Source organism: Erythrolamprus reginae, chromosome 1, assembly GCF_031021105.1.
Source record: "Erythrolamprus reginae isolate rEryReg1 chromosome 1, rEryReg1.hap1, whole genome shotgun sequence".
Taxonomy (NCBI): Eukaryota; Metazoa; Chordata; class Lepidosauria; order Squamata; family Dipsadidae; genus Erythrolamprus; species Erythrolamprus reginae.
Genome location: NC_091950.1, coordinates 413,030,079 through 413,042,461, shown reverse-complemented (window position 1 = coordinate 413,042,461; position 12,383 = coordinate 413,030,079). Strand labels below are relative to the sequence as shown.

Sequence of the window (12,383 nt, the reverse complement as noted above, 5' to 3'; positions counted from 1 at the left end):
TATGCTTAAGATCGTCCACCATTCTTGTAGCCCGCCTTTGGACCCGTTCAATTTTGTTAATATCTTTTTGTAGGTGATTATGGGGTACAGCTCATGAAAACCCCAAATCTACCATTGTAGAATGTACAATCCTTGTTTTTCACCTGTATATAATATATTCTTCTAGGTATATCTACCATTATTGTAATGCTGCCTCCTTCCCCCTATTTTTGGGTATACCACCTTTAATTTTCCACTTTCTTTCAAATTAATTGCTATAGGTAATCTTCCAAACATCCTTGTTGTCTCTTATATCTCTTAATTTTGGGCCATACTCCACCCTCTCCTCGATTTATATCTTTACTTATATCTTTATATTTCTAATCTCTTTTCCAATTTCATATCTTCCTTCCAACTTTAATACTCAATTTTTTAATTTTAACTCATTCTCCAAATTTAAACAAATTCTTTTATTTCTGCCCATTTTCTGATAGGATTCCCAAAGAAGAGAGGAGGATGCTGGCAGGCACAAAGAAACGCAGGGGGAAGAGAATCTAAATTTCAGAATCCTATGCAGATACCAATTCATCAATGTTATGCGTTGATAACTACAACGCTTTATGGGTGCTGCAATTTTCACTGTGAAGTTTCCGGATGAAATGTGCTAGTTTTGAACTTAAAATATCCTAAGGCTTGGCACTTACAAGACTGCCCTGTCCACCCAGAAGCAGCCACTGAATTTGGCCAATGTGGACTTGCTGCCAACTTCCACCAGACAGATGAGGCAGTTTTGTTTGGCGGCAGCCTCTGGACATTAGGTTGGCACCGTCACTATTGGCTTTCTAGAAATTATTTAAGACATAACATTTAATAGGGCTTTTTGGGTGCATCGAGCGTTTTTCTTTTCTTGATGTTTATGCGTTCACATCCAAGAAATTATTTATCAAAGATCTCATCTACTAACTTCTGGTTTTTTATTAATCTTTTTTCAAGTTAGCAGTACAGTGATACCTTGTCTTACAAACGCCTCGTCTTACAAACTTTTCAAGATACAAACCCAGGGTTTAAGATTTCTTTGCCTCTTCTTACAAACTATTTTCACCTTACAAACCCACCACTGCCACTGGGATGCCCTGCCTCTGGACATCCGTTGCCAGCGAAGCACCCATTTTTGCGCTGCTGGGATTCCCCTGAGGCTCCCCTCCATGGGAAACCCCACCTCCGGACTTCTGTGTTTTTGCAATGGTGCAGGCGAATCCCAGCAGCGCAAAAACAGGCACTTCGTTGTCTGGAGGTGGGGTTTCCCAGCGAGGCGAGCCTCAGTGAAATCGCAGCATCGCAAAAACACAGAAGTCCGGAGGTGGGGTTTCGAGGATTTAGGTGTTTTTGCGATGCTGCAATTTCACTGATGCTCCCTTCACTGGGAAACCCCACCTCTGGACTTCCATTGCCAGCGAAGCGTTTGTTTTTGCAATGCTGAGATTCCCCTGCAGCATCACAAAAACACAGAAGTCCGGAGGTGGAGTTTCCCATGGAGGGGAGCCTCAGGGAAATCCCAGCAGCGCAAAAACGGGCGCTTCGGCTGGCACAAGGGGTGAATTTGGGGCTTGCATGCATTAATCGCTTTTCCATTGATTCCTATGGGAAACATTGTTTCATCTTACAAACATTTCACCTTAAGAACCTTGTCCCGGAACCAATTAAGTTTGTAAGACAAGGTATCACTGTATTTTGAAGAGAAGGGAGAGCTATTTATTTAACTGAATACAGAATAACAGAGTTGGAAAAGACCATAGAAATCTTCTAGTCTAACCCCACCTGTGAAGCAGGAGACCATATATTATTCCAGACAAGTGACTATCCAGTCTTTTCTTTAAAACCTCCAGTAATGGAGCACCCACAAGTGCTTCATTAACACCAATACCACCGATAACACAGCTACTCTCCAAAAAGACCTTGGCTTTGTGACTGAATGGTCAAACATCTGGCAACTCCACATCTCAACCAAAAAATGCTCTGTCCTCCACATTGGCAAAAAGAATCAGCACACAAAATACAAGCTGAATAAACAGGATCTTAGAGACAATCCTCACTCCGTAAGAGACCTTGGAATACTCATATCAAATGACCTAAGTGCCACTGCAACAACATCACCAAAAAGGCTTCAAGAGTTGTTAACCTAATCCTACGTAGCTTCTGCTCAGGCAATCTCACACTAATAACCAGAGCATACAAAACTTTCGTCAGACCAATCCTTGAATACAGCTCATCTGTCTGGAATGACACCGCATTTCGGACATAAACACTTTAGAAAATGTCCAGAGATACTTCACCAGAAGAGCCCTCCACTCCTCCATTCACAACGGAATACCCTACGCATATAGACTTACAATCCTAAGTTTAGAAAGCTTAGAACTACCCCACCTTAAACACGACCTAAGCATAGCCCATAAAGTCATCTGCTAAAACGTCCTTCCTGTCAACAACTACTTCAGCTTCAACCACAACAACACCGGAGCAAACAACAGATACAACTTAAAGCAAACCGCTCCAAATTCAACTGCAGGAAATAGTAACCAAGTAGTTAATGCACGGAACTCACTACCTGACTGTGTAGTATCATAACCTAACCCCCAAAACTTTACCCTTAGACTATCCACTGTTGACCTCAGCTAATTCCTAAGAGGTCAGTAAGGGGTATGCATAAGTGCACCAGCGTGCCTTCCGCCCCCTGTCCTAATGTTTCTCTCTTACTATTATTATGTATATAAACATTGTTATACCTTTGTATACTACCAATATGTACTTGACAAAATAAATAAATAAAAAATAAATAGAAACATAGAAGACTGACGGCAGAAAAAGACCTCATGATCCATCTAGTCTGCCCTTATACTATTTTCTGTATTTTATCTTACAATGGATCTATGTTTATCCCAGGCATGTTTAAATTCAGTTACTATGGATTTACCAACCACGTCTGCTGGATGTTTGTTCCAAGCATCTACTACTCTTTCAGTAAAACAATATTTTCTCATGTTGCTTATGATCTTTCCCCCAACTAACCTCAGATTGTGCCCCCTTGTTCTTGTGTTCACTTTCCTATTAAAAACACTTCCCTCCTTATTTAACCCTTTAACATATTTAAATATTTAAATGTTTCAATCATGTCCCCCCCCCCCCTTTTCCTTCTCTCCTCCGGACTATACAGTTTGAATTCATGAAGTCGTTCCTGATACGTTTTATGCTTAAGACCTTCCACCATTCTTGTAGCCCGTCTTTGGACCCGTTCAATTTGGTCAATATCTTTTTGTAGGTGAGGTCTCCAGAACTGAACACAGTATTATTCCAAATGTGGTCTCACCAGCGCTCTATATAAGGGGATCACAATCTCCCTCTTCCTGCTTGTTATACCTGGAGTTCTGGAGGTGAGCCACTCCACAGGTTAATTGCTCTCACTGAAAAGAAATTTCTCCTTAGTTTTAGGTTGGATCTCTCTTCAATAAGTTTCCAGCCATTAGTCCATGTTCTCTCCTTTCTAGCAGCCCCTCAAGTATTGGAAGACTGCTAGCATGTCACCCCTAGTCCTCTTTGTTAGACTAGAATTTTTACTGATGTACAAATCTTGTGTGTTAGTAGATGTCTGGGATAGCAGAACAATTCTCCTGTTATATAGAAACACAGGAAACTGGCCACAGTGATTAAGGTGCCTCTCAAGGAAGTTTGTCCTCCCACAGGACTCTTTTAAGACTTTGAAAAAAATTTAAGAGCTACCATGACCTTACAGTATGCCACTAGCTCAAACCATGGGCCTCCAGCTTCAAACCTTATGATTGAGCAGTACAGCTATGCCACCTTTTCTCTCACATCATATGTGAACTCATGGCTTTTTGATTGCTCTAGCTCGATATCTCTGTTAAGGAGTGTGCAAAACCCTTGAGTTATGAAGGAAAACATGGGATTCCAGCAGGTATCAAAGGAGATACAAGACATCAGTCATACAAGACAGGATATCAATTATACAAGACAGATACAGTAAAGTGTATATAAAATAGTGCCTATTTTAGAAATGGCACTGTCAAGTTAAATAGTCCGGTCATATACATTCAAATCAGATTCCTAGAGAGGACCAATGGAGGCTTCTCCCCACCTTTTCCGGCCCTGCTTCCTCCCAGGAGATTCCTAGAGAGGCACCATGGAGGCTTCTCCCTGCCTTTTCCGGTTATAGTTTCGGAGGCTCAGGTTTGTAAGTAGAAAATGGTTCCCCTAACTGTTGGAAATGTAAAAAAGAAATTGGCACATATTTTCATTTATGGTGGACGTGCCCGAAAGGAAAGATTTTATTGGAACAAGGTGGAAAGATGGTTGAGAGAAATAACTCAACAAGAAATTAAGAAGACTCCAGATTTTTTTAAATTAGGTATTACAAATGATGAATATAAAAAAGAAATATATTATTTAATAATTCATATTTTACTTGCTGCAAGGATTGTTTTTGCACAAAAATGGAAAGACATGGAAATTCCCAAGGACGATGAGGTCTTTAGTAAGATCATGGAATGTGCAGAATTAGATATGATGACGAGGCGGTTGAATAATCAAGTGGAAACAGAATTCTATAAAACTTGGCAAAAGCTTTATTGTTGGTGGAACAAAAGAAATGCTTAATGAGGTTGAAGTACAGAGTTTACTAGTTAAATGTACTAGATATAGAATAGATTATATAAATAAAAATCACAGAGATGTTTACTTTTCTGTATTGATCTTAATAATAATCAACTTTTATTTTCCGTATTAAGATGACTTCAATACTGAACGGAGCAATTGTAGCTCCTTTTTATGTTATGTGTTATGTTTTGCCTATTTTATGTTTGTTTGTCTTGTAATGTCTTATTATTTTGAAAACAATGAAAATATTTTTTTAAAAAAGAGAAGAGGCAAAAAAATCTTGAACACCCGGTTCTTATCTAGAAAAGTTTGTAAGTAGAGGCGTTCTTAGGTAAAGGTACCACTGTACTAGAAGTTGTTCTCTGGTAGAATCCTCCCAAAAATTCACAGGTACAAATTTCAGACACACACACGTTTGAAAATTCAAAACAATGTTCTTTATAATGAAAATTCACTTAAACCAAGCCCTCTTTTGGTATAGCAAAGAGCACTCGTCTCCAAAGAAACGAGATTAGATAAGATTAGAACTAACGTGGAAAAAAAAATTATTTTACTGAAAGAGTAGTAGATGCTTGGAACAAACTTCCAGCAGACGTGGTTGGTAAATCCACAGTAACTGAATTTAAACAGGCCTGGGATAAACATATATCCATCCTAAAATAAAATACAGGAAATAGTACAAGGGCAGACTAGATGGACCATGAGGTCTTTTTCTGCCATCAATCTTACGTGTTTCCGTAATTTGTACAAGTCCCTTATCAGTCCTGTGATACTTAGCTTGCAGCTGTGAGGCAATTCAAAGTCCTTCTTTCACAAAGTGAAACACACTTTGCTCTGGTTGAGTTTCAAAGCAGGGAAAAATCAGCACACAAAAAGTCAAAGTCAGTAAAGCAGTCATGAAACACAACGAATGATCAGATAATCCTCCACAATGGCCAAACCCACAGGCTGCTGTTTATAGCAGCCTCACTAATTACCACAGCCCCACCCAACCACAGGTGGCCTCATTTTCTTTGATAATAATCTCTCAGTTGCTGCTGCCTATGCATCGCTCTCCTCATGCCTGGCTGCATCATTAACTCTTGTTCTGAATCCAAGGAGGAGACAGATAATTGATCTCCTTCTGAGCTGTCTGCCACACTCTCCTCCTCCCTGTCACTCATGTCTGCTTGGTCAGAGGAGCCTTCAACATCAGATTCCACCGGGGGGGGGGCAAAACAGGCCTGCAGCATGTGGGTGTCTCCCCCACATCCACAGTCCTTGGGGCAGGAGCTGGGCCAGAGCTAACCACAACAGAAGTCATGACCTAAAGTTTTTGAATCTGTTTCTACAAGACAAGCAGAGACAGAGTCTGGGGGAGAGTCAAGATGGAAATCAGCCTGGAGTCCTTGCGTTGTTACAAGAGATTGGAGTCCAAGCACCCTCGAATTCTGTTGATTCTTATCTAGTGCCAAATTTGGGCTGACAGTTGACTAAATTTTTGTGCCTAAGTGCGAGCAATAAATCTTCTTCGAGGGAATTTAACATGTGGTCCTGATTCTTTCAGCCTGACAATTTCTAAGCTCCACGTACATACAGAGTAGGGAAAAACAGGTGTAAACAATATCCAACTTCCTTCAGTAGAATATGTTGTATAACCTGATTATTTGCAGCAATATTTACCAGCGGTTTATTTTCAATTTTGCACGCCAAGTTCAAAAAACAAAAGAAAAAGTGCAGAGCCAGGAAATGTTGGTCCCACCATAGCATTACAAACTTAAAGAGGTCAGCAGCCCAAGGCCTGCATTTCTGCAAAAAACACGCACACGGGCTGTCCTGCAAAGGTCAAAAAGTTTCACACCAAAGAAAAAGAGCCACGTGCTACTTTTAAAAAAGGCAGAGGCATCTGAATTACCCACCACCCACTTTCCTTTCTATGATTGAGTAACTGTCAAAGACAGAGAGAGGGAGGGAGGGAGGGATGGAATACTGTGTTCAGTTCTGGAGACCTCACCAAAAAAAGATATTGACAAAATTGAACGGGTCCAAAGACGGGCTACAAGAATGGTGGAAGGTCTTAAGCACAAAACGTATCAGGAAAGACTTAATGAACTCAATCTGTATAGTCTGGAGGACAGAAGGAAAAGGGGGGACGTGATCGAAACATTTAAATATGTTAAAGGGTTAACTAAGGTCCAGGAGGGAAGTGTTTTTAATAGGAAAGTGAACACAAGAACAAGGGGACACAATCTGAAGTTAGTTGGGGGAAAGATCAAAAGCAACATGAGAAAATATTATTTTACTGAAAGAGTAGTAGATGCTTGGAACAAACTTCCAGCAGACGTGCTTGGTAAATCCACAGTAACTGAATTTAAACATCCCTGGGATAAACATATATCCATTGTAAGATAAAATACAGGAAATAGTATAAGGGCAGACTAGATGGACCATGAGGTCTTTTTCTGCCGTCAGTCTTCTATGTTTCTATGTTTCTAAGGGGACACAATCTGAAGTTAGTTGGGGAAAAGATCAAAAGCAACATGAGAAAATATTATTTTACTGAAAGAGTAGTAGATGCTTGGAACAAACTTCCAGCAGACGTGCTTGGTAAATCCACAGTAACTGAATTTAAACATGCCTGGGATAAACATGTATCCATTGTAAGATAAAATACAGGAAATAATATAAGGGCAGACTAGATGGACCATGAGGTCTTTTTCTGCCGTCAGTCTTCTATGTTTCTATGAGAGATAGAGAGGGAGTAAGAAAAAGGGGGAGGGAGGGAGTAGAAAGAGAGAGGGAGGGAGGAAGTGAGAGAGGCGGGAGAGAGAGGGAGGGAGGGAGATGAAGGGAGAGAAGGTAGGAGAGGGAGGGAGGGAGGAGGGCAGAGAGGAAGAGAAAATGAATGCACACCTAAAACTTGGATGTTTTGAAAAAGGATTAGAATATAATACGAAGGGGTGGAGCCTTTTGGTAGGCAAGAGCCACAACAAACTGTTTTTTTTTTTGGGGGGGTGGTGTCAAAATGAAGTATTGCAATACAAAGGGAAATAGCAAAAGCTTCCAGGGCTGGGATTTCCCTTTCCTAAAATAAAAAATAAAAATCAGGGGAGGCTCTGCTTTAAAAAAAAACACATGCTATTATATCTATTTTGAGATTTGTGTTACTGTTTTTATACGTTTCCTCCTTCAACACTGTAGGGTGGCCTTAGAGGTCTATACCAAAAATGAATCATTAAGGATTTTGGTTAATCAGGCTACAAAAGTGAACCAAGTACAACATAGGACTGTCAACACTAAAATACTTATGCTCCTAAGCCATTTGTAGTTTTAACTAATGCTCACGATCAAAACCTTGTTGCCGATTTCTCTTGGGAGAAACCCAAGAGAGAAATTCCGCTCAGGGGTGGGTTCCAACTTACTTCGCTGCCAGTTCGCTTCTTCCCGTACCGCATGGGTGTGCCGTGTGAGCGGGCATTCGGTAACAGGGGGAGGGAGCCAAAAAGAAGATGGCGACCTCATGCACAATGCCAGAACTCAGCTACTGTGCATGCTCAAAAGAAAAAATTTAAAAAATAATAATTAATTTTATTTTTTTTTTAAATGGCATTGACCGATCCGGTTCGGTGACATCACCAGCGGATTGCTACAGGTTCGGGAGAGTCAGTCAGAATCGGGAGGAATCCACCCCTGGGAGAACTTTCGTCTTGTACAGGGGGCATTCCATTTACTTCCTTTCTACTAATTGTGATGTATATACACCCACAAGCCTGTGTAAATAAGGCATTAAGAACTCTAGCTGATCAGATTACGGAAGCTAAAGCCAAATACCCCAATTCACTGGCCACTGGGCCGAATCTTCAGAGAGGGGCGGCATACAAATCTAATAAATAATAATAGTAATAATAATAATAATTATTATTATTATTATTATTATTATAATAATAATAATAATAATAATAATAATAATTATTATTATTATTATTATTATTATTATTATTATTATTATTATGTCAGTACAACACAGCCAACGAGATCACTATGCTGGATTTCGTATTTCATCACCAGTCGGGCGCTTCCCAAGCACCTAGGACTGCGTGATGTAGCGGCGAATTATGTTTGCCAATCCCAGTAAAGCAGCTTTTTGCAATTGACAGATGGAGATTTTGTCAATTCCGATGGTTTTCAAATGTCCACTGAGATCCTTTGGTACTGCGCCCAGCGTGCCAAGTACCACTGGGACCACTTTCACTGGCTTATGCCAGAGTCGTTGCAGCTTGATTTTTAGATCTTCGTATTTCACTAATTTCTCTAGCTGCTTCTCCTCAATTCTGCTGGGATTGCGATGTCGGTGATCCATACTTTCTTTTTCTCCACAATCACAATGTCTGGTGTGTTATGCTTCAGAATTCGATCAGTCTGAAGTCGGAAGTCCCACAGTAGTTTTGCTTGCTCATTTTCGACCACTTTTTCAGGCTTATGAACCCACCAGCTCTTTGCCACTGGTAAATGGTAGTTCCGGCACAAGTTCCAGTGGATCATCTGTGCCACAGCATCATGTCTATGCTTGTAGTCAGTCTGTGCAATCTTTTTGCAGCAGCTGAGTATGTGATCGATTGTTTCATCTGTTTCTTTACAGAGTCTGCACTTTGGATCGTCTGTTGATTTTTCAATTCTGGCTTTGACAGCATTTGTTCTAATGGCCTGTTCTTGTGCCGCCAGTATTAGTCCTTCTGTCTCCTTTTTGAGTGTTCCACTTGTAAGCCATGATGATGATGATGATGATTGTTGTTGTTGTTATTGTTATTATTATTATTACTATTATTATTACTATTATTATTTTGGGAGACTAAAACAAGGCAGACAAGAAAGAGCTACCAAAATACAGTGTTCCCTCAATTTTCGCGGGTTCAAACTTCACGGAAAGTCTATACCACGGTTTTTCAAAAATGTTAATTAAAAAATACTTCGCAGTTTTTTCCCCTGTACCATGGTTTTTCCCACCCGATGACGTCATATGTCATTGCCAAACTTTCATCTGCTTTTAATAAATATTTTTAAAATAAACTTTAATAAATAAACATGGTGAGTAATAATCTAAATGGTTGCTAAGGGAATGGGAAATTGCAATTTAGGGGTTTAAAGTGTTAAGGGAAGGTTTGTGATACTGTTCATAGCCAAAAATAGTGTATTTACTTCCGCATCTCTACTTCGTGGAAATTTGACTTTCGCGGGCGGTCTCGGAATGCATCCCCCGCGAAAAGCGAGGGAACACTGTACTTTCAGCATATCAATTGTCCCAATACGAGCAAGAATAGTTTAGATTATCGCTGATGTTTATCCATCGTGTTCGAAGAGGACCTTGACATCTAATGGCTTGTGGGCTGTACATGATGTGTCCACAGGTGGGCAGACATGTGTGGGCACCATTGTTACAGCATTTGTAGCTCTGGCTTTGTGGAGTGCTCGTTTCTCTTCTGCTATGTATGTTCTTCTGGCCTGAGATGTCTGGCAGCCTTAGAAACATAGAAACATAGAAGATTGACGGCAGAAAAAGACCTCATGGTCCATCTAGTCTGCCCTTGTACTATTTCCTGCATTTTTATCTTAGGATGGATATATATTTATCCCAGGCATGTTTAAATTCAGTTACTGTGGATTTACCAATCACGTCTGCTGGAAGTTTGTTCCAAGCATCTGCTACTCTTTCAGTAAAATATTTTCTCATGTTGCTTCTGATCTTTCCCCCAGCTAACCTCAGATGCGTCATGTTGGTCGATCATGCGCCATGCACCATGTTGGTTGATCTTGTGCCAGGGATTCCCAGGAAGTGGAATTGATATAGAGGGACTTGAAGGAGGCTTTCAACCTGTCTTTGTATCCCTTCATTTGCCCCCCATTCGATCACTTTCCTTTAGACAGCTCACCGTAGAGGAGCTGTTTATGGATGCGGTGGTCTGGCATCCTAGCAATATGGCCTGCCCAGCGTGTCTGGGCTTTCACCAGCAGGGTGGGAATTGATGGCAGGGCTGCTCTCTAGAGAGGACTTCAGTGTCAGGTACCCTATCCTGCCACCGGATCCTCAGAATTCTACAGGGGCAGGTCATGTGGAAGTGGTTCAATTGCGTAGCATGTCTCCTGTATACAGTCCACGTCTCACTGGCATGCAACAGGGTAGTTAGCACTATTGCTCGGTAAACTTTGAGTTTTGTAGCAAGGCTTTTTCCACGTCGGTTCCACACGTTGCTTGTTTAGTCTGCCAAATGCAGAGTTTGCCTTGGCAATCCTGCAGTTGACTTCAATGTCAATTGTCACTGCATGGGAGAGAGTGCTGCCAATGGTCCACTGGTATGTAAATTGGTCCACTGCTTGTAGCTTTTGTCCCTTTACTGTGATGGCGGGCTTGGATTTTAGGGTGAGGGTTTATAACTTACATCTGTAATTTTATTTTGGTTTTATTCTGCAAGCTGCCCTGAATCCCCTGGAGAAGGGAGGCCTAGAAATTTAATTGAGTGATAGATAGATAGATAGATAGATAGATAGATAGATAGATAGATAGATAGATAGATAGATAGATACTGTAGATAGAAAGATACTGTAGATAGAAAGATACTGTAGATAGAGATAGATAGATAGATAGATGATAGATAGATAGATAGATAGATAGATAGATAGAAAGAAAGATATAGATAGATAATTAGAAAGAAAGAAAGAAAGAAAGAAAGATACCGTGTTTCCCCGAAAGTAAGACAGTGTCTTACTTTCTTTTTATCCCCAAAAGCCCCACTATGTCTTACTTTCGGGGTATGTCTTATATTGTTAAAGGGGCACTGACAGCTAAAAAACCTGTGTAAAATGTGTTTTTTTAGTGTATATGCATTTTACCTTCTGTGACGGGCAGGGGGGGGAGGTTTCTTTGGAGTAGGGACGTGCCCAAGTAAATTTGCAGAGGCGGCAGTGACAAGTGCAGGGGACGGCGCGGCGACGTATGGAGAGGGGGACGGTGCGGACGTGGGCAGGAGGCGGCGCGCAGCTAGATGAGAGGGAGGCGGCAATACCCCCCGCGTTTCCCCGAAAGTAAGACATATGTCTTACTTTCGGGGTACGGCTTATATTAGCCGACCCCCCTGAAACCCCCGATACGTCTTACAATCGGGGGTGTCTTACTATCGGGGAAACAGGGTAGATAATAGATAGATAGATAGATAGATAGACAGACAGACAGACAGACAGACAGACAGACAGACAGACAGACAGACAGACAGACAGACAGACAGACAGACAATGCATGAGTCAAAAAGAAGGCTGTGAAAATATTTTTAGATACCTCACATCCTGGACACAAACTACTTCAACTCCCACCCTCAAAATGACGCTGTAGAACACTGCACACCAGAACAACTAGGCACAAAAACAGATTTTTTTTCCTGAATGCCATCACTCTGCTAAACAAATAACTCCCTCAACACTGTCAAACTATTCACTAAGTCTGCACTACTATTAATCTTCTCATCATTTCCATCACCTATCTCCTCCCATAAATGACTGTATGACTGTAAATTTGTGGCTTCTATCCTTACAATTTATATTGACTGGTTCCTAACATGATTTGATTGTCTGGATTATCATTAAGTGTTGTACACTGAGAGCATATGCATCACAACAAATTCTTTGTGTATCCAATCACACTTGGCCAATAAAATTCTATTCTATCCTATTCTAGTCTATTCTAATCCATCAATTCATCGAATAAAGCA

General features: G+C 40.8%; 1 protein-coding gene across 6 annotated transcripts in view; it reads right to left on the bottom strand.

Annotated features, from left to right (window-relative positions):
• Nucleotides 1-12,383, bottom strand: part of NF1 (neurofibromin 1) — a 416,066-nt gene that overhangs the window by 223,966 nt on the left and 179,717 nt on the right. The window lies entirely within an intron of this gene.